Genomic DNA, 24,695 nt, shown 5'->3' on the forward strand with positions numbered 1-24,695 from the left:
ACGTATAAGGGATCATGCTTATTGTTTACAAAGAGAGCAGGATTATAGTGCTCTGGCTAAGCACACAATGACAATGGGCAGTGAGCATACATTTTTGTTTCAAGTATTACATATACAACCAGAGAATATCAGATGAGGCAATATAACAAATTTAACAGAACAAGCGGAGGTTAGATGGATACTTAGACTTGCGGCACATAGAGGGAGGGGACATAATGATACAGTCTCCCTGAAACCCATGCTTAGGGCTAGACCACTTAGGTAAATATATTATTGTTTTAGGATTTGTTTTATGGTTTACTTGAACTATTTCAAGCTTCATGTGATTTTTTTATATTGTGAATAGTGAATATTATTTATATGTTATAATATCTATATGAGTTTATCAATGTTTTTGTGACCTTACATTCATTAGGAATGTTTTAGGTATATTTTGTATACCCTGTAATAAGGTTTTATATTAGGGTTTTGCACAAAATTTTTTAGAATGTTTTCAGTCATGATGTTAGTATTATAAGCCACATTTTGTATGGGTGTATCCTTAATTGCTTTAATGAGTTGATTGTTTGATTGATTTTGTTATTTAAGTATTTAAGTGGTTGCAAGCATATAGTTTCAATATGTCTGAAGAAGCAGGTTTATTCATGTGAAAGCGCTTACGTTGTTTGAATAAAGATTGCTGTTTTTTATCTACGGAGTTTACTCTTCAATGCTGTGGTTGTTTATTGAATGAAGACTGCCTCCTTCCATACCTGGGTTTATATAGGAGAAGGCATTTATGCATATTATATTGCACAGACAGCAGCAAATAAATGAATGTTAATTGTAATGATGAATGAAGAAAAGACAAAGATATGCACTAGAGCTTACAGTAAATGAATAGCTGTTCAAGCCACTTGTCCAGCTGTTGCCAGAACTGCTGCCCACTGCCGATGCTTCCCCCTGCCAGTTGGTCTAAGCTCACCTGAAAATCTTGGCTCAGTCAGTGTTTTAATTATGCCTCTATCTTGATGGTTGAAGACAAGAAGCAGCCAATGACTAGTTTGTTTATATGTTTCATTGACACATTCTACCACTGTTGGAATGAGTCCCAAGAAGCCATACAGTGACTTCTTGGTTCCTTGCAGCAAGTCAACTCTTACTAAAGCAATAAATTCAGTCTCTCTAATAAAAATTGTGTCTGTGTCAGTTACCTAGATAAAGGGATATTTGATTTTAGCTTAACTTCCTCCATGTAGTAAATTTGGGCTTTAGCAACTTGTATTTATGGAGTTCAGATTATCACTTGGGATAAAGTCTCCAGATGAGTTACACTTTTTCTCTTACTTTTTAATTATGCTATCTAGGTAGAGTAGACTTCTGCCTGTGTATTGAAGTATTAGTCTTATTAGATTTGTTGTTGCTCTTAAGTCCCAGAAGCTTCCAGTTTTGAACCCTGTCTCTCAGTTAACCTGTACCCATCCCCCAGATGCATACTTCTCAAGTGTACCTTATTATGATAATTTTTTCTCATTTTGAGACAAAGCCTATGTCCCATGCTGTTCCATGTTGAAAGGGTTTGTCACACATGATAAATAATACTGAATCATATCAATTCATCAAAAGATCTTTTATACGTATAGAACTGCATATTTTAAAGCTATGCTAGCAGCTTCCTAGTTAAAATAATTAGTAAGTTGTTGGTAAGTGCTACACATTTTGCTCATTTGTTATACATTCTGAGAAGCAGTGCTCCACATTTTACTGACTTTTTTATGTTCTGAGAAGCAATGCTCCACATTTTTGGAGCTGGAAGGTTGAAAACTATACTCTGATGTCAGAAATGTTCTTTTTTCCCCATTCTTTGTAACTGCCCTTTGGCCACAACATTCAGAGAGTACTTACTAGAAAATTAGAATTATGTATTTGAGCTTTTTCATGCTATAGACACCAATCAGTCAGGAAACATCTTTTCTCTTACCATGGCAGCACCTTATTTCACTGGTGTTGAAATAGTTGGGTTTCTCCTCAATGCACAGAGCAAAAGATTTGCTTCACTCAGTTACTTCTCCACTTCCAGCTTCTGTTCCCTGGGCAAGGTCTGTCACTGGTCCCTATATTTTAGGTTGCAGCCTTTAACATACTATTATCAAACTAGTTCTATATAAATATCCTTAGACAGACCTTACAGGAACACAGACCTTTTTATTTAATTTAATTTTTGAACAGAAACTAATTATTTGATGGTCTCATATCCTATCTAACAAGCTCATGAATGGGAAAAGGACCAAGTACTTCCTGATAGTTGGCCTGTCTTTTACAGCTCATAACAGATAATCAAAATGCATCTCATGCATTTGTGGAGATGTACTCATGGGGTTAAAAGTTTCATGGCTCTGATGCCATACAAGCAAAAAAAATCTACATAACCACTTCAGGGATATTAAATTGTGTTCACTGCAAGAAAGCATTGCACTCTTTCCTTCATTGGCATCTGATTACATCAAGGCAAAATTCAAATAATATGTTGCTTAAATAAACACATACAATGATCCTACCACATATCAGACACCAGTGCAACTGTGGAACTGTAAGTTCTGATACTCTGTTCTGTCTTTGCATTAGTCATGCATTAGAAGACCAAAACATGTTGCTGTACACTGTTAGATATTCTCATTGGGGAGGGGGGACTTATTATCAGGATGACAACCTCAATTGTCTTGGAGCAGTGGATGGCTCAGTGCGGTCACTATAACTGGTCTTTCTTTTATATCCTCACATGCTGTAAAATGATTGCATTTCCATTTGCTTCTTGAAATGGGAGGTTATTCTTCACTGCTGCTCCTTGTTACTGCAGACTTTTGAACAAGTCAGAGTCAGAAGAGAGAGAAATGACTTGCTTATCCTTCAGTGACCTCATCTATTCTTTTTTTTTTACCTTACAGTTTCTACCCAGTTCAATCCCTGGTTGGGGTGCCTTCTGTGTTGAGTCTGCATGTCCTCCCCTGTGCTTGCATGGGTTTCCTTTTGGTTTTCCAGTTTCCTCACACCTTCCAAAGACATGCAGCAGGTGGATTGGATGCTCTAAATTGGCCTTAGGTGTGAGTTTGTAGTACAGATGAACTACAGTGGCAAGGCTAGCCACCTGGCGTTGTAAACCTTGGCCCTAGATGATTGTCACTGCTTACACCCTGACCCCATGTGTAAAAATTGGAAAAGTTGTTGAGGATTGATGGATGGATGGATGGATGGATGGATGGCCTGATTACAATTTCTAATGGTTATTTCCTCTGTCCCAGGATAAAAGAACTTTGCATAATTTTGGTCTGATATTACCAAACTGTTACATCTGTGACATATACTCTTTTTTGCCGCTACCCCTCTTTTACTGTCATGTTTTCGTCCCCTTATTAGTCCACTCATTAGTGCTTTTTGAGAACTACCGCACTAGGGATTTTGAGCGACTCTTGCAGTAGTTGTTATTTTTTGTTTTTTCTTCTGTTGGTGCTTCATTTTTTACCATTTACTTGCAATAATTCTTCAATCTTTTTTCAGCTGATTTCTGCATATCTTCATTGTATGACAATAGATTTAGGATAATGACCACTTTCTTTCTTATAGTGATATGACATTAGTATATAAAACTGGAATAAGCAGTTTTCATTTATACATGTCAACTTGACTTTTCTATGAGGCAGTTAAGCCCTAACAATATTGCCTGCGGCTTATACTTCTGAAATCATTGCTCCTTATGGTATTTTTTTTTCTTTAAGTGTAGTAGGAAACACATGGATGAAATAACTCTGACATTTCCATACTTATTACAGGACTTCACATACAGGACAGAAATACTAGTTGTACTTACACCTGAGTTCACCTAAACATAGACAAGCATATTAGGTAATGACTAACTTCACTTGTACTTTCATTTCCAGCATTACTTGGCAATTGCACTCACTTATTTATTATTATTTATTTATTTATTGTCATTTGTAGTAATACTAATATTTCATTGCACTGTAATGAGAAACCAAAAACGAGGCACCTTCAGTTCATTAGTTGAATATATCCTAAAATAATGAATGTTTCTTGGCATAATGATGTTAATTAGAAATTCAGCAGTGGTATGTAAAAGTACAAAGTCAACAGCATAATAGTGAAATTAAATATCTAAAAAGAGTATATTAAAGCACATTACACTCTACATACAGGACACATCATTGTCAAAACCTCATGCTCTTAGGGTTGTGAGAGTTTCCAAACTTACTCCAGCAGAATCAGCTCATAGTTGCCCACAAAATTCTCACACACCCTGAAAATACTCCTGCTCTCAAAAACATTATAAAACCCTACTGTAATCCCAGGCCATTAGGCTCATACAAAAATCTACTGGTCCAAACACACAAAGCCATTGACTGGGCTGGTAACTCCCTATTTGCCAACTGTGTTGGCAAAACTAGGAATTCACTCCCATCCAACCTTACTCTAGAATCTTCTCTTAATCTCTTTAAAAAGGGCCTCAAACTATATTTTAAAACACACTGGCTTTGCCCCTGTACCAACCTTGATTAACTCCTTAGATACCTTCCAGCTTCATTTTATACCTGCTGCCTTTTAATGTCTTTAGGTTGTTACCTATTTCAGCTTTATATAATTTGGAATAACCGTGAACTGTTATTTTTTAAGCCATGTATAATATGAAAAACTGTGAAACCTTAGTCCTCTGTGAAGACAACACTTTACTGTCTCAGTACCATACTCTGTAAAATTCATTGTCTCTGAAGGAGCTCTGTGAGCTGTCTGTCTGCCTCTTAATTTGTTAGGTATATATGTGTAACTGGAGCTTTTCTCCCCGGGCCTCCGCTAAAAATGGACATGTATCCAGTTGGACTATCCCGGTCAACAAATGTAAAATAAATCAATCAATAAATAAAATAACATTAAAAATAATTTGGATTAACTACTGGCAAAATTTTCAACCCCCCCCCCCCCTTAAACACACACACACACACACACACACACACACACACACACACACACACACACATGCATACTTCTTAAGTGTACCACATTACTAGGAATGTTCCTCATTTTGGGTATTAGAAAGCTCATGTTCCTCAAAGATCCATATTGAATGAGTCTGAATCATATTCAGTGTTACAATTTTTTTAACTGGTATCCATGGTAAGTACTACTGAATCATATTAATTCATTAAAGGAACCTTTTATAACTATAAACTAGAAAATTTTAACCATCCTGTGAGCTTCCTAATTGAAGTTGTTAGTAAGCTGTTAATAGGTGTTCCACGTTTTGCCCATTTGTTCCATATTATGACTTATGAGAGGTGATGTTCCTCATTTTGGAGATGGAAGGCTGAGAGTTATGGTACACATACACACAGACAATAGTTTGTCACTGAACAATACTAAATGTATAAACTTCACTGTGCTTATTGAGTAGAAAAGATTTACTGACTGTACACTGTATCAAACTGCTGGATTTGCAGATGACGTGGCAGATCAGGACTACTGAAATTCCCCAAAAAGCACTGGTTTGCTGTGACCAACCCGTATGGCCTTTAAGACCATCTACTGTTAGCAAGATATAACTGCACTTCTGCCTTTGTCCAGCAGATGGCAGTCAAGTAGCAGCTTCCTCTCACTTTACTCTGGAAGACAACTTAGTGTGTTCTCTTTATCTGTGTAAGTGTGGTGGACAGCAAGAGTGCTGGTGGCAGCAGCAAAGCGAAACATTTGCAATATATAAGTACTTTAATTTGTACAGATGATAGCTCTTCATTATTTGATGGAGCTTGATAAAGAAAGTGTCTTTACTGCAGTATTAGCGACACTGGTAAGGGCAACATATGGAAGTTGTGATAAGGCATCCGTACTGAAATTATTAGCTGATTGACATGGTAGTGTATGCCGGGCAGGACGTGATTCTTCATTTCTGTTACTTCATCTTTTCCAGGGCTTTTTATTAGCTATTTACATTGAAAAAAATGTTTGTGTGTGCCCTGTTACATCCATTATCCATGCCCATATAAGACTTACAGATACAGCTTCACTAGGGTGAGGTAGGTCCTGCCCTCATGGTTTGTCTAATGTGTTATTGTACATCTAACACATACTTGCTTTTTGCCATCTGTCCTGGTAGTTTAACACAGATTATTAAAACTATGATCTGATACTAAACTTCACTGGGTTTGAATTCCTTTTTCTCCTTTTATATACTGCAGGACTGTCGGCAAATCCCAACCACTAAATGATCCTAGGTCACCTCTGGAAAGATATTCTTACCTTATGGGCCAATGTTGTTTCCTATTTGTGAACATATTATTGTATATATAAAAAAGCAGGCAGAGTGTGTATTGGAGCATCTGATTACTTGCTGCTCATGCATTACAATGACAGACACAAAAGGCTAGACATTTGCATATATACAGGAAAACTAAATACTCTATACTTCCTCCTTGTTTATCTTGTGGGACGAGGGGGCATTTACAGTCAGCCGCATTTATTCACAGTCAAAATGTACATTTACTGTTGCATGTGTACTCACTATGGTATAATATTGATAATAAGTATCAGGGAGTGTCATTTGAATTTGGTATTAATTTCAATATTATTTTTTTGCAGGTCATAAAGCTCCTATATTTCTATAGCCGTAGGTTCTGAGAGGGGTCTCTTAAGGCATTCTGGACAGCTTGTACTGAACCCCAATGGACATGAGTCAGAATTCTGATTAGGCCTAAGAGGTGAATCTACTTCCCATTGGGGCACTGCTGGTTTAGTAGGTGCATCTGAACCTTGAAGATATCTGAATGGTTATCGGTTTCGCACCACCTGGTATTGCACAGTCGCCATTCCTATAGTATGTGTTTGTTCATCCAGCCATCTGTGGCTGTGCAGTAGTCATTCGTCCATCTAACAGTTGGGCTGTGCTCATCCTTCCATTTGGAGTATCTCTATATCTGTCTCACGGTATGGATATGGGGATCCATCATTTTGAGAGTTGGCTGTAGTAATCCATCCATTTGTGGACTTGGGTTCAATGATCCAGCCTTCTGGGTGCATGGCTCTGGTGAGCCATCTTTATAAGGTTATGGCTATGGTCATACATCAACTAGGGAGATGGCTATGGTGATCCTTCTTTCTAGAGTATGACTGTGGTTATCTATCTTTCTGAGGTATGACTATGGTCATCCATCCTTGAGAGGCTATATCCTTATGGTTGTCAATTCTTCTGGGGGCACAGCTGTATTCATCCATACATCTGAGGATATGGCTATCATGATATATCCTTCTGGGACATGACTGTCTCCAACATTGGATATGGCTATATCCATCATTCTTGAAACATGCATGTGATCATTTATCTTCCTGGAAGTATGGCTGTGGTTAGCCACTCTTCTCTGTGTCTGACTATGTTCATCCATCCTTCTGGGGGTATGATTGTGGTGATCCACCATTTGGGGGGTCTGACTATGGTTATCCATCTTATGGGATTTGGCTATTGTAGCCCATCTTCTAGGACTATTGCTATAGTCATCTATATGTCTGGGTCTGTTTCTAGTAATCCATCCATCTTTGGTTATATTTCAGGTCATATATCCATCTGTGGATGTCACTGCAGTCATCTATCTGTCTTTTATCTTGTTTTGGTCTTCTGTTTCCTCATCTAAACCCATCCATCTTATTGGTGGGTATTACATTTCTAGGTAGGTAAGCACTTTAGGTCTGGTCTGCAAGGTCAGTCCATGCATTACCTCTTACATCAATGGTATACAACAGGGGCCCTGTACTTGATTCCACATTGCCTGAGTTATATTTGACAGTTCTGTAATCATATAACAACATATAATATCTTGCAAAAAATATATATATATATATCTGTGTGGCCATTCACTGAAACGTTCCATTTGTTTATTTTGTACTTTTATTCAACCATCAGGTTTCAGTAGGTCCAGTCTTGACCACACTTCTGCTCATACCAATATTGCAGATGTTGACTCAATGTTTTTGTGTAATGGATTTTTGTTTGTTAGTACATACTGATATGTTCTGGAGACATAATTATGACAGCTTCTTAACTATTTGAATACATGTTCCTGCTTACCCATTTGTAGCTGGATGACAGAAAATAAGTATGAACTACATTAAGCCACCTAGCTTTATAAAAGTATTGGGCCATTGTTACTGACTACTTATTATATCATGCCCTTTCTTCTGGAAGGCCATTCCTTGTGAACATTATCCATAACAATGAAAATGTATTTTCTGATGTACTTGAATTCATGCAGATTACCTCTGGCCATCTAGAAGTCAACATTTTTATTAAATGTTCACATATAACAAAGGCAAGCTTACATTTATATAAATGAAAAACATACAAATTGATGCCACTTTAGTTGCAAACGGTTTACATCACAGACACCACTGAAACAACTGTAGTTGCAAACATTAACATCACTTATACTTGAAGTAAAAAACAAGTTCCCAACCAACACGGCTAGGCAAAAACTCTATTGAACAGAAAAAAAATGATAAATGTGAGCGTTTTCGCGATAACACTATCGCTTCTTCAGACTAATTATACATCACTTATAAACCATCCAGTCATTGTCAGTCAAGCATTATATGGCTCATTCAAATCCTGCCTCTTAAACTTCATTCCTGCTCTGCATATATTGGTCCCACAATTCCCATTTTTTTCCTGTGTAGTTTGTTCCTTTCCTTTTCTAGTAATTTCTTTTTTGGCAGCCACCATAATTAGACTCAGCAAGGCTTTAATATGTCTAGGTAATTCCGATTCTGTAGCATAACTCAAAAAAATTATCTTCCCAGTCAGTCCAATATGCTCACCCAGCATCTCTAACAGAGCGGTCTGCAGGGAATCCCTAAAGTCTGCCAGCTCATTACACTCCCAAATAATATGTTCCCAGCAACTTCTTTCTTGCCTGTCATTCCTCCAACATTTGCTATCCACCTGAGGTAAAATTCTTTGGAGTCTACTTGGAGTATAAAAATACCCATGTAAACACTTCCAGGCAAAAATCTTAAATCTTCTAGACTTTGTTGCATATTTGGAGATATGCATATATCCCCCATTGTTTCTTTGTGACTTGCTTATCAGTCACTCTTCCCAATCCTTTCTAAGGTCCTCTGAGTGATTGTTATAATTATCATGCAATATTTTATATGCTTTACTAATTATTCCTTTTTTAATTGCAGCTTTTGTTAAAAACTCTACCATTGCCAATCTTTCATTTAGGAGCCCCCTGTTTCTTTCTCTTTGCCTATACTCTGATATCAATCCTTGATAGGGGAAGGCAATCTCTAACCTGCAGTCTAAATAAATTCTTGGTCTTTTCCCATTCTGTTACCTTTCCCTTTCAAGTTATTTTCTCCCAATACCTTGGTTCCTTTGCCAGTTTTCTCCAATAAATTCCAGCCCCATCTTGCCTATTATTTGTATCCCTGACCACAGTCATCCCTAATGGCAAAATCTCTTTTCTCCATTCTTGTGCTGGCTTGGTTCCTAGAATACTCCCTACTATTTTATGAATATAATACTCTGTATGATTTTGTTTTTTCTCCTTAAGAGTCTGCATCCAAAACATCTATAAGCCATCTTGAGGAGACATCCACAACACCTGATAGCACTGAATCTATTAATGACCCTCCAAAAATGTTATAGATATGCTAACAATGCATCTCCTTTTTTAATTTTTCCAAGTCTTTTGGGTTTCTAATACCGTGATGGGAATGGACCCCATTCTTATGTCAACATACGATTAAAGTTGATGAAATTAGTATTGTTTCAATCTTTGAAGTGCTCTTTGCAGCACCCACACTGTGCTCAGTAATGACTCCTTTTGCAGTTCATATGGAGTTACATGTATTGGTAACATATCTAAATACGACTGTAGATTCTTTTTTATAAGACTCGTTGCTTCTACTACTATTTGAACTGTCTGGATATCTTTCTTCCACATGGCTCTTGCTTCTGCCTGCAGATCCTTATGTTTTATGACTTTGTCTCTCCCTGTACACAAGACACTGTAGTCACTGAGTGTGGCGATTTCAATGATCAATGCTACTTTTGTCTGCTTTTCATGGACCACTATATCTGGTTTTCTAGCATCTATCTTTTGAACTGTTGGTAATGGATGATCCCATGTGATGCAAACTTCATCATTTTCTATGATGCTTTGTGGCTCATGTTTCCAGTGTTTTTCAGCCACTTCAGTACCATAATGTTTGCACAATCCCCAATGCAACAATCTTGCCACATGATTATGCCTTTCAGTATACAGACCTTCTGCCATTAGTATGTCACAACCAGCAATGAGGTGTGCGATTATTTCCAATTCAGTTTTATAAAACCAAGATTTCTGCTTCTCCCACATGTTCAATGGACTTTGTAAACCAATGTGTTAATGGTTTGAATTTGCCTCTTCTTAACCATTCCTGCATTCGTTCCTGATGAACACAAGGTTCTTCCAGAAGTTTTATATACTTGCAAGTATATTTATGCATTTTCCACATTTCTTGCCTTCTCATCTTACTTCATCCTATTTCTTTCTTTTGTTTTTGGCACATTCAGTTGCTGCCTGATTTCTATCTACTTCTGGTTTGATTTCCATTCCTGCTTGATGCCGATATGCTCCTACTAGCCTAAGCAGGGAAGTCATCTTAGATTTATTTTCCTCATGTTTCAAAACTTTCACTACATTTGAGTCTTGTGAGGTCAGCAGATATGTGTGGAGTCCTATGATTGCAGCTCTATACATGTAATCAGTTTCAAGGAGGTCCATCCCTCCTTCAGAACGGGGAATATATAATCTTGATATATAGTGATTTTTATAAATCATTTGGTGAGCATGACACATCCTTCTTGTTTTCCTATCTAATCTATCCAACACCTTTTGGGGCCAGTCACTCACTCCAAAACTGTAAATCAGGACAGGAAGAGCAAACTGATTTATAGCTTGGATTTTGTTCCATGATGTCAACGCTTTTTTCTGGATTAATTTAAGTCTTCTAAAGTATTCCTTACTAAGTTTTATTCACATTTGCTCATGTTTTATTGTTGATCTTTCATCAGTTCCCAAATATTTATATACTCCTTCTTGCTCAAGTTCTTTTATATCACATTCTTGTCCCAAACTGATGTTTTCCTGGTGCTGCAGTTTTCCTGCTTTAAAGGTTGCTTTTACACATTTATCAAGACCAAATGTCATTCTTATATCATCTGAAAAAGTTTTGACAACTTGCAGTTGTGCTTTCAGTTCCTCATCAGATGAGCTGTACATTTTTAAATTATCAACAAAGAGAAAATGAGAAGTCTTTACACTTTTGTTGTTTTCTAGGAACCAAATTATAGCCATGACCTAATCGTTAAGTAGACAGCTTAATGGGTTAAGGGCAAGGCAGAATAGCAGCGATGACAGAGTCACCCTGGAATATCACCCTTTGAATTTTTGGTTCCCTATTACGAGAGTGAAAGTCCGTTTAAGCGAATCCGTAAACGTCGACACGTATTGCACGAACCGGAATTACAGCGAATGTCCAAAACCGTGAATTTGGAAATGTCGAATTACCATGGTTGGCCCGTCTGTGGTATAGCTCCATAAGGTAAGTGTGCGATAGTTACGGACCTTAGGGTTAGGGTGCGGGTTAAGGTAAGTGCATAGATAGTTAATGTATGTAAGAGTTAGTGTAGGGTTAGAAGTAGGGTTTTGTTAAATGTATGTATGTGGATTATTTATTTTGTTTGTGTATATTTTCGTAGGGGAAGTGTGCAGTAGTTATGGACCTTAAGGTTAGGGAGGGGTTAAGGATAGTGCAATAGATAGTTGTGTATGTGGGGTTTAGTGTAGGGTTAGAAGTAGGGTTTTGGTGCTTTACTTTAGGGTTAGAAGTAGGGTTTGGTTAGTGTATGTATGTGGTTTATTTATTTTGTTTGGGTAGGAAGTATATAGCGGGTGGTGGGGTTGGCCGACTATGACAGTTCGAGATTTAAAATTTTGCGGTTTAGTGCATTCGGTATTCTCACGGTTCACGCAATTTGTGTCGGTGTTTTGGTATTCGCTCAAAAGGAGTTTTGCTCTGGTAATATAGACCCAAATTTTTATCCCTGGGATAATAATTTGTTCTTTATCATGGCTTAATTGCAAAATGGTCTGCCACTGTTTCATAGTCACTGTAATGTAGTCAATCAGTGTAGGCTGTATCTTACACATTTTTAAGCACTCTTTTTCAATGAATGTGGGATACCATCAAATGCTTTTTTGTAGTCAATCCATGTCATACTTAGATTCATCCTTTTTTTATAATTATCCACTATGACTTTATTTAACAACAAATGATCCTTTGTTCCATATGACTTTCTTTCATCGCCCTTTTGTTCTACTACCGTAATTGAGTTTTCTTCTAAATGACTATAAACTCTGTTGGCACCAATTCCCTTGTATAGTTAATATGTCATTGGAAGGTAAGTTACTGGTTTATAACTTTTAGGGTAGCTTGCAGGTTCACTCTTAAGTAGAAGCATTGTTTTTCCTGTTGTTAGCCAAATTGGTGTCTGTGCAGGGTGCGCATATAATTAGTTCTTACTCATGGCTAAATCTTCATGCAAGGATGTTGATACGTTAACCCATTGCACTGAATGGGGTCTAGTATGGTCATGAAGGACCAAGTTATTGGCACCCATTCGGTCATGATTGAAAGAGTCAGTTGACAGCTGACTGATATATTTTTTTAACTTACTCTGATGTTTGGCAAATTCAGAAGTATTTTTCTTGCTTGCTTGCAGTGCAGGATAAACTACCCCTGTATGGGGAGCTCTGTCCTGAAGAAAAAAAAAACTTTGACCATTGTCTATTTAGCCTTTCAGTCTTGACTCACTGGACTTCAATGAATCCATTTTCAGAGGACTGCATAGTATTCCATTGCTTACCTTTCCCTGGGGAGCAAGGCAGTTTATGGGGTTGCATTTTGAACTGCTTGGCATCCAGTCCAACCATTTTGCTAAATCTCAACTTGTTTATCACTTTCTTGCTACCTGACAAAACTGCCAACAAGGAAATTAAGTTTCTTTTCTTATAAAAATAACTTTATTATGCAAGCAAACTATCAGTCACAATAACAACATAAAACAAGAGCCGCAATCATGTAAAATAAGGTAAAAACTTTACAAACACTATGAGAACGAATCAAAATGAATGTTCTAAACTAAAAAAAAAAATCCCAAAACATGAGCAAAAAATGTATGGTTATACTGTTTGTCTAAACTGATCAAAATGTATTGTATGTTCATACATATAAAAGTATTCAATAAAGTAAATGGAGGCAGTTTTCAAGAACTTAAAAAAATTGTCATCACAATAAGTATGAAATGCCAGAGCCATGTTTTCTTTTCTTTAATAAGACTGACATGGAAGGAATCCTAAGTCTAAAAGCCAAAAACATCTCTAATTTAGCTAGGATGGTTAAATCTCAGGTTCACGAAGCTGCATCTATCACTTTAGCTCATATTTCCTTGGTCTTCAGGCTGTCCTATTAGTCTGTGCCATGAATAGCATAGCATCAGCAGTCACTGCCTTGAATCAAACCCCAGACCTTTAATATGGTAGGAGAATGATGCCACATATGCAGTAACGTAAAATGAGTAAAAGTAAGGTGAGGTGAGTACATAAATGAGGACCAGGTTGCAATGATCTTATCTCAGCTCTCCAAACTCAAGTCAGTCTCAAGAACATCTTTCCATACGTCTGTTTTAACACCTAAATGAATGTGTACAGTCTTTAGAAATAGCTTAGATGGGGTATTGGACAGGGATATTGCATGCAGCAATAGAGTGTTTTTCTTATGGTGCTCTACAAAAGGGAACTTATGACTTAACTCTAAACTACACAAAGGATCTTGAAGATGGGTGTTTTTGTACAGGGACATCAGCTGGAGGCATCACCAAAAGGAAGTACCGTACAGAACATAAATGACTTACACACAGCACATGACAGACTACTGTGTTCCTCTGGTGCCAGCATGCCCACAGACTAGTAGAATCCTCAGGACAGCCATCCTTTCTAGAAGTTGGGCATTGAATCTAGATCCTACAGACATGATGCTTAAATTCTATTCCAAATATCCAGATCACCTTTGCCCAAAAGTTTTCATTCAGTCTTTGCAATCTATCACTTCAAGGTTCCATATCTTGCCTCTAGCTATCAATGTGAACTTATTCACATGAAAATATATATCAGCCATTTCCAGTGGAAACCATATTGATGCTTCCCACACCAATATGGTTTCCACTGGAAACCATATTGGTGTGGAAGCACCATATCTTGTAGTGACTGACCTGGGGTGGGGGGTGAGGAAGTACAAGTGAGAATAGTTCAAATTTCAGAACAGCCAAGCCAGCCTTATTCTTAGCCACTAAGACAATCTTTCTGGTCAGTTCTATGGTGTAGAGGTATAAAACCCTGACTTCTGATCAGGTGACTTGAGTTCAAATACCAATTTGGGAGTCTGTAGGAGCTGGCTGAAGAGGATGGGAATGATGGCTACTAACAGCTAACTCCTCCTGGAGGGATAATGGTTTCTCCAGCTCACTACTTAGGTAACACCTAGCAGGAGCACTGGGCGTTCCACTTGTAGAGCTGGACCTATGAAGCATGCATTTTCATTGTGCAGAAGAATATTCCACATGACTTAGCATATAGATTTACAGTCCTCACAGCAACAGCTCACACAAGAGAGTTGTCTAAGGGGAGATGGTGCTCAAATATGGAGAGGGTGGGACATCCATATGACCAGTAAGTCAGCCCTACCTACTGACCCTCATTGCCAAGTAATGAATAGGCTGATAAGGCTTCCTGGACAGGATGGAAAGGGCTAGAGGGCTCTCACCTCACCCAGGAATGCTCAGCTCTCACCCTGAAGGAATGCAGGTGCAGAAGCCATTGAGCTACATCATACAGGGAAGCAAAAAAAAAATCATTTTGGTAGCCCAAAGGTCTCCCATAACACATTTGCACATATATTTTGCACAGCTGAGGGTAGAGTGGACATTAATAACTTAAGGAAGTATTGCACTAGAAATGTATTTATTTATTTTTATTAATTTATCCTTTGTTGGATTTGTTAGTCCCACTAGGCTAGTAGCCTCTTTTCAGGGGATACCCATGGTGGTATTTATACTATAGTAAGTAGCACTTCTTAACTGGACTAATCTTAGCAAAAGGGAAGCTGAAACTTTTATCAAACTTTCACCTTAATTCTAAAGTACATGGACAAAGGTTTGATATTGATTTCCATGACTTGTTTGAGACTTCTTAATAGTTTTATCCCCATGTATGTTATAGTCTCCTTACGACTAATACCCTTGACTAGCAGACTATACAGTTTTTCTTTCCCCAAGTCATTATTGGGAAATAGTGCTGATTTTTGAGCATTAAGAGTAATACTTGAAAGGTCCCCAAATCAATGTAATAGTTCTAAGAGTCACAGTAATGGATGAGAGGGTTTCTAATCCAGGTCACCACCATTAATGGTGAACCACGATGAGGTAATATAATTCTGATAATCACAGTCCAGCCCTACATGTTCATAGGTTCATAGGTTCATACTAGGCTAACTGCCCTTTTGGGCCATTTGAAGCCTAGCCAGTTACCCCATGTGAGAATCAAACCCTGCACCTTGTGTCTTTAAGGTAAACACCTTAACCATTATGTCATCCTCCCACCCTGTGTTCTTGCCACTTAAGTTTATGAATCAATATTTCAATGTAAGGAATAAATAAGAGAGGAAACAAATTAGATTATTGCCTCATGCCACCTCATATGACAAAAGGAGTCAAATGTAAAATCATGGTCATTAGCACCAGTGCAGATGTTTAGTAGCACACCTGGGATGCACAGCTGAGCAGACTAACTGCATATGGATGAGGTGGACTGGGCCTTATAGAGAAGAATAAGGCTGGTAATGGATTGCATTGCATTATTAGTGCAGTTCAGAGAACATCATGCTAAATCCACTCATTAGTATAATTATTATGTTGTATGTCCCTTTATTTCATAATAAAATGCACAGCCACCATACTGACAGAATTCATGCTACAGTCTGACAGACTACAGAGCACAGATGATATTGAAGAAAACCACCATATAAGGAAAGTAACACCAGACAGGAGTACTGGTAATGTACACCACATTGCAGAGACATCTTCAAGCGTACATGGTTACCACACACAGATGTCACACTACAGAGAATGTTGTGTGCTAATACTGCAGTGTCCCTGCTAGGGATATGGCAGACTGTGTTGTGGTGGGGGTTGCCAAAATAATACGGGCACAGGAAACAGGCAGAACAGCTTCCGTTCCTGAGAGGAGCATCTATGGTTCATTACAAGTATGACAGGTTGTAGACATTTGCAGGGGGCAACTGTGCATGACATAGGAAACAGACAGAACCACTTATACACCTGATGGGAGGTGGGGATCCAGGGAGTGCACAGAGAGGCCAAGTTGCATACCCACATAGAAGGGGATGCTGGGCATGCAGGACATTGGGCAAACACTGTGATATATGCAGTTTGACAGTAGTCCCCCTCCAGCAACTGTTCCCCAAATAATATTTACCTCTGACTGAACAGGGCATAGTGGTTGCCGGTTTACCTTCATGTGTGCATATTGCACAAGGGTGAGCAGCAATTGCCTGAAAGGCAGTTTGCAAAGTTTGCAAACGCTGAACGGAAAAAGGATTGAATGTGCAATGAGCGAATGCACATTGACATTTGCTCATTGCACATTCGGCATTTTGGGGTGGATTGCACTATAGTGGGGATCGGAAAATGGTCCCTTTCCCCACTGTAGTGCGATCTCGGAGTTAGAATATTAAAGTAGGGGGTTGTGTGGGGTAGAGCCCCCCACATGGGGATTGTAGGGGGGCTTGCCCCCCTGCTTTACACTTCATTACATCTTATTTTCGACATTTATGTTCAAAAATCAGCAAATCTGCTATTTGATTTGCTGATTTTCGAACATGTAAAATTGTCGCTGTTTAGATTTTTCTGGTTATGATTTGCTCATATGAGCAATTGAACCACTGTATTTCACTGTTATAAAGGTAAACCGTGGTTGCCACCCACATGTCAGTACCATGGAGAAGAGAACACTGTGGCATACCTGCACACATGCCAAATATGATAAACCCTCACCAGGACCACATGCCTCCAGACCTGAAATTACAAGGACAGATTGTACATCCAGACAGAGTTCCAACCCTGTAAGCTCCGCAAAATCACCTGAGAGCATGCCTTACAATCACCTAGCAATGTGTAGGATTCCCACAGACACTACCTGTGACCTTTCTACCTATGCTAACATTGTCCCATGCCATTGTGCCCCAACCACTTGTGCAGTGACGATGACTATGCCACGTCCATTTCACTGGCAAATATGTGCATGGTAATGCCTGATGCACAGTCTGGCTAGTCAATGCACTGTACTGCATAGTTTGGGTGTGCATTACTTTGGTTGTGTGTTTGTCTTGTCATAGCCCACAGTTGTGGACCAGATGCCTCAACTTTACGAGTGCTACAACACACTGTGCCTGCTTTTTCCTTACAGGGATGCCTGCTGCAGCCACAACTTCCTCTGATTCCTCTTCCACTGCTGGCACAGATGTCTTAGCCAGTGCTACAGTCTCCCCTTGCTTTTCATAGCACCATGTCATGTAGCATGGCACACACCACAGATGACTTGCTGCACATCTCGGGAACATATTGAAATGCACTGGCGGATGTATTCAGGCAGCAAAAGCAAGACTTACAACCTCTAAACACAAGCTTGGTGATGTTCAGCAACTGTGCCAATATGGTGTTTTGCATCACCTCCACCCCTGTTTTGTGGCTAAGGATGGGTGGGGTTATTAGCCATGGCTCCAAGATATGTACAGCATCGCCTGTTACACATAAAAGCAAACATGAGTATGGACTGTTTGCTACCTATATTCGTGTGACTGGACCTTTATGGCCTATAGTGTTTTCAATGTGCGCACCTTCCATCTCGATAACTCTGTGAAAAATCCTCCCAGAAAATGCTAGTAAAGATTGCATGTGTTCTAGATGTGGGAATTATGAGAACAGCATGGATGATGTACAGACACATGGTATATAATACCTTGTGAATTGCATACCACTTGGCAGTTGATAGAGTGGAAAGACTTCTAGTTGACATACTAGATAACAAGTGGAGCAGGTGGAGTCTTGATGCAATGTGAGTGCAGTCAATGGCCCCAGGAGCTCAGAGAAATGGGCTATGTCATATAGGGCCTGTATAGTGGGGCCCCAAGAGCTCAAAGAAATGGGCTGTGTCATAAAAGGCCTGGATGGTGGTGGCTATCTCCTTTGCTGTCAGTTGGAACCACATAACATCCTCCACATCCATCAGCAGCACATCTTGGAACTGGTGTACAATTTGCGTGGCTGAGACCTGCAAAAGTCCTTGTATGCCCCGATTAGATGCTGAATGGACCCCATAACAAGAATGGTTAATGTTGTTCAGACATTCATGTCTGCTGTTAGTAATATTCCATGCATTACCCTTGATCCCATGTGAGGACTGCATCAGTCTACCAGCTCCTAGTTGTGAAAGCTCTGTCCACAAGGTGGGGGTTAACTATATACTGGTCATGGACGGCATGTGAACCATTGACAGAACCTTTCATCTTGGAGGGCAGTAGCACAGATTATCACAAACAGTGGCCTCCAAAGCAGCCCCTAAAACATATTAACTGACTAAAGTAGGCACTACTTCTACAATCTTAGTGTGAGTGACAAACCTATTAGTCATCTAATGATGGAATACAGATAAACAGCTCATCGCACAAATTTTATATATTTCTGACTCAAGTTACCACATTTGGCTTAATTTGCATAAATGGCAGCTCTCATCAGCATGTTGACACTTATTTGCAAGTCATTATGTGGTCATCTGCATGAGATGCATACTAATCTATTTTCATGCTAGTGCAATTATGCTATGTGTGCCATGGAATCACCTCCGCCCTGTGTATCATTGTTCACCCTACTATTATATTACATTATATTATATTATATTATATTATATTATATTATATTATATTATATTATATTATACTATACTATACTATACACTACTGTCTTTGCTCACCTTACTATTATATTCTGTATGTTTCTCTTTCTCTGTGGTTCCACCAGTTAAGAGCCCAACAAATAAAGAAAAAAGGCCAGAATCATACCTCTCAACCTCTTAGCACAAGAAATCTAGGCAAAGGCAAAAATAATGGGGTGACAAAGGTCAAAAATATAGACAGATTTTAAACATTGCTCTTATAAACTTCAGTAGATAGAATAATAGGTTTTGCATTGGCACACATTTTCTGAAGGATATGAAGTCTGAAACTGAAATGTCTGTTATTATTTAATGACTTCAGTCCTGAATGATTTTCTAGAAAACCACAAATATTATGAGGGACGGGCCAAAAATATGAGGCAAAAATCTGGACATTCTGTAAAAATTTGAACAGTTGAGAGGTATGGCAAAAATAAGGATGTTTTTGATGAGCCAGTGCTAAACTGTGGTTACTGCAGAATTTAGTTGGGGAAATAGATTAAGCCTAGACAATTTCACTTTAAAGGTGAGAATCAAACCATGTACTTTGTGTATGTGAGGTAAACACCTTTGCCATTGTATCTATGATGTAAACACTTTAACCATTATGCCCAACCCCCTGAAGTCAGAAGTACCCTTCTGTCATCAGAAACATACTTAATAAGCTTTTGTTAAGTACCCCTAAGCATTGTTAATATTGGACCTCATGCTAGGACTTAACAGCAGGTAGTGCTGGCCAACAGAATTCAGTAGCAGAAGGTACAGCTGCTTTGGAAGCAGAACAAAGTGTCTTAACAGCTTTTCAAAAACATTTTTATTTTGTTTTCACTATAACCATATGGAACAGTAGATATAACAAATACAATAAAACAATAACAAAAACTATTTACAATATTTACATTCATCCATGATAACTTTTATCAGCATTAGTTCAAAAGGTTTTCCAGTTTTTGCCATGCTATTTTTTTATGAGTAGAGTTCTATAACAAATGGTTTGAATTCTTTTTTACAGACAACTTTTGCTAAATTAATAAAATCTTTAAACATCAAATCTTGTTTACTTTTCCAGTTCAAAGTAATAACTTTTCTGGCAATTGAAAGAATTTATCAGAGTAACTGAATTTGAGATTTAGGTATTACATTAGGTATAGGAACATTGAAGACGATTAGTGAGTTAGAAATATGACAGTTATCAGACCATAAAGCATTTACAAAATATCTGAAGTCTTGCCAGTACTGAACAACATTTCCACATTCAATGTAGAGGCCAGTTGGCCTCTAGTACTTCATCACATTTCCAACATTTACTTTCACTTTTTCTGAGTATAAGATCTCTATATACTTTTTCTGAGTATAAGATCTCTATATATGTATATACTTATCTCAGTCCTCAATAACCTATCCTTCTCACAATCAGTCACCAACCGGTTTCAGAGTTACCTGTCTGACCGCCAACAATCCGTTGTATGGCAGAATGACATATCTCCCCAACTACCTGTCTCCATAGGGGTTCCCCAAGGATCCATCCTTGGACCCCTACTCTACTCTGTTTACACCAGTAATCTAGCCTCTGCTACCAAACATGGCACACTCATACAATACGCAGATGACTCGACCATCATCTGCTCAGCCCAGTCCCTACCCAAACTGCAAAAAGTCACACAGGAAGCCTTTTCCTCTGTTGAAACATGGTTATCCGATGCCCAATTAATACTCAACCCAAACAAAACTAAACTACTCATCTTCCAACCCACCAAACATACTTAAAACAACTCTCACTTTAACATCACAGCAAAAGACAACACCACTATATACCCAACTGAACACACCAAATTGCTAGGAGTGAAATAGACAATAAACTAAAATTTGACATTCACATATCCATGACCATAAAAAAAGTCCACAAAAACTAGGAGCGTTATACAGAAATAAGCAATTTCTCACCAAAGCAGCAAAGATTTCAATAGCAAATTCCCACCTTATCTCCACCCTACTTTATGCCTCTCCAATATATACCAACCTAAGGCAATGTGAACTAAACAAGCTAGAGACCTGCTACAACAAAATCGCCAAATTCGCCACAGGGGCATCCTACCATAGTCACCACTGTCTCTCACTTGCTGAACTGGGCCGGCTTGAACTCCCTCACCTCCTTCAGTGGTATCAACTCTCACTCGCCCACAAACTAGTAAACCATTCACTAAATGTCCCATCCCTCCAGAATCTACTCCAACCCTATCACACCACCAGACCACTAAGATCCAGCAACAAAAATCACTTGCAGATCACTAAAGCCAATAACTCTGCTGGTGAAGCACTATTCTCTTGCGCCATAGCCAAATTATGGAACTTACTCCCACCCACAATTACCTCCGTACCATCATGCACCCACTTCAAAACTTTACTAAAAGCACACCTAAAAACATGCTGGCTATGCCCTTGCAACTCCCACTCTAATATCATCCACACCATCCAACCACTACCTTTCTTTCCACTCCACTAACTACCTTGATTATAGCAAGCTCAGATGCTCATAAGCCTAGTACTTATTATACAGCAGGAACTTCTCATTGTAACATTTGTTAATGTCTGTTATGTACTTCACAGATAAAGATTCTAGTTGTCTACTGATGTACTATGCTCTTCATCTGTAAATATGTTGTAAGTAATTGCTATGTTAAATTGTTAATCGCTATGTAATCCAATGTAATTACTGTCTGTTTATTTTACCGTGGAGCTTTTCTCCCCGGGCCTCCGCTGAAAATGGACCTACGTCCAGTCGGACACTCCCGGTCAACAAATTTAAATAAATAAAATAATAAATAAATAAGATTTATTTTATGTGGAGTATAGAAACTCCTATTCATAAATTTCCATGTATACAACTTCCAATATAATGAAGAGGAGGTGCCATACGTAGATTTCAATAAAAATGTTTTGGATTTGTCAGATATTTGTTGTCCATTAATCTTTACATAGTAATTCCAAAAATCTGAGTCAAACTTTAGAGTGTATTCTCTTAGTATCTTATAGATAGGTGAGATAATTAAGTTTTGATCATCTGTCTTTTCAAGACACCTAATAAAAAGCTGAATATAGATTCAGTCTCTAGGTTGATCGATACTCTCATTTTGTTATTTATAAACTGCCGTAATGAGTGTATAAACAACCAGCTGTCTTGAGATAATGTAGTAAATACTTTTATTTAAGAAAATATAACTTCTAAGGTGTCAATGCAACAAAATAACATATTAAGTAAACAAATAACACTAACAGAAGTGAAAGAGCAAATAAAAAATTTAAAAGATAATAAAGCTCCAGGACTGGATGGAATAATTCCTGAACTATATAAGATTTTTCCTGAATATATAATAAAGAAAATGATGAGTGCCTTTACTATGGTTAAGCAAAATGTATAACACCCCCATTGTGGAAATACTCAATTATGTCCCCCATATTAAAACAAGGTAAGGAACTCAAGTCTTGTGATTCATATAGGACAATTTCATTACTAAACACTGATTATAACATTTTCTTGACAATATTAGCTAATAGGATAAAGAAAATATTATAAATCTAATACATAATGATCAGACAGGGTTCATTCTTCATAGAAAAGTGCAAGATAACATTATTATCATTAATAGACATAGCATGCAAATGCAAAAAACAACTATTATCAGCCTAGACATAGAAAAGGCTTTTGATTCTATTAGTTGGTCTTATCTACAAAGAATCCTTATTGGTTTTGAATTCTCTTCAGATTTTGTCAACTTATTAATGAAAATTTATATTGCGGCACAAGCTTAAGTGAAAATCAGATCATGTCTATCCTCACCAGTAGAAATCCTTAAGGAAGCTAGACAAGGTTGTCCTTTGTCACCATTATTGTTTGCTCTTTCAGTGGAACCTTTTGCTACATATATCAGAAACAAGCAAAATATAAAAGGCTTTCAAGTTAATAAGGACTATTGTCCTAAGATAAAATTATTTGCTGATGATATCTTGTTAAAGTTAGGTGATATTGATGGTTCTTTGCATGATGTTACAGATACCTTAAGCAAGTTTGAAAGAATTTCAGGGCTTAAATTTAATCAAAATAAATCCAAAACATTACTAATTAACAAAAAGATCAACAAAAACCTAAGCAAGAATAGCCTGTTTAATTTGGAGAATGATGTATTAGAATATTTGGGTGTCAGTATAAAGAGTACATGGAAATAGTCTGTTAAACTAAACTACAATAATTTAATAACCACCATTAGTGAACTAATCAAAAGACGGAATAAAATGTTATTCACAATGGAGGATAGACTCTCTTTAATTAAACTGATAATTTTACCTAAATTTTTGTTTTACATACAGTTATTGATACTACCCCCTCCCAAAAACCAGGGTACCTTTTTGGCTAGGCTTGTATAGGCCCTAGGGCCAATAGCCTAGTACCTACCTATGAACCTATGCTCCTACTGTTTTATTTTCAACTGCTATTACATGCTGCAGATAAAGCTCTATGCACTACAAGTAATTATGATCAGGTGTCACTGACCGTAATTCTTACTGTGTGTTCTCCACACGGACACCAAGATTCACCTCTTGAACTTCATTCTTAAGGTGGACATCTTGGTATCATTTTGGGAACACATAAGTTGGTTATGATTGAACACCCTATCCTCTATAATGCATTTTATATGTGTAATAAATACAAAGCAATTAACCTCTTAGCATCCGAATCAAGGACAAAGCTAAAACTTTTCAGGGACAAGGGATTTGAGTCAGAGACACTTTCTATACATTAATACCAGTGACTTAGAAAGTTGACAAAAAGAAGAATACATAAAGTAATGTGCATTTTCTGAAATAAAAGAAATATGTTGTCATTATTTATTACAGTCCATCACCTTTTATTCAAACCATTACTAATATTAGGAGGTCATAGCAAAATTCCAAAATTGCAGAGTTGGGAGAGTTTGTAGATATGCACTTGTAAACACCCATATATATATATATATATATATATATATATAATATATAATATATATATATAGTATATATATTATATTATGCATATATATATATATTATATATAAATACATTATATATATATATATATATATATATATATATATAATATGTATGTGGGCATGTGTAATATGCATAAATATGTTTGTGCATATAAAATTATATATACCTTTCATACATGCATGTGTGTGTGTGTACATACACACACGTGCACATACACACACACAGATAAATATCAAAATGATAACTGCAGTGGTGAAATACGACTAATACCGTAAAAGGTATAAATTAGGCCCACTATACAGAATACTACTAAGATCTCTGTTAAGCTAAGGAACAACCAGGGCATAAATCGTACATTACTTTAGCTGAGAGGTACATAAATTATTTTTTATGTACGTACTTTACCTGACGCAGTCAAGGGCTACACTGTATTCTAGCAACAGCAAGAGTAACAGGAGTGTAACCAAGTCTGCGCGCGACAGCGGCTGCAGCCTGTGCACGCGGAGCTTTGCCGCGGACCACGCA

The sequence above is a fragment of the Protopterus annectens genome, chromosome 11.part0 (assembly GCF_019279795.1).
Source record: "Protopterus annectens isolate FY-2018-M chromosome 11.part0, PAN1.0, whole genome shotgun sequence".
Classification (NCBI taxonomy): Eukaryota; Metazoa; Chordata; order Ceratodontiformes; family Protopteridae; genus Protopterus; species Protopterus annectens.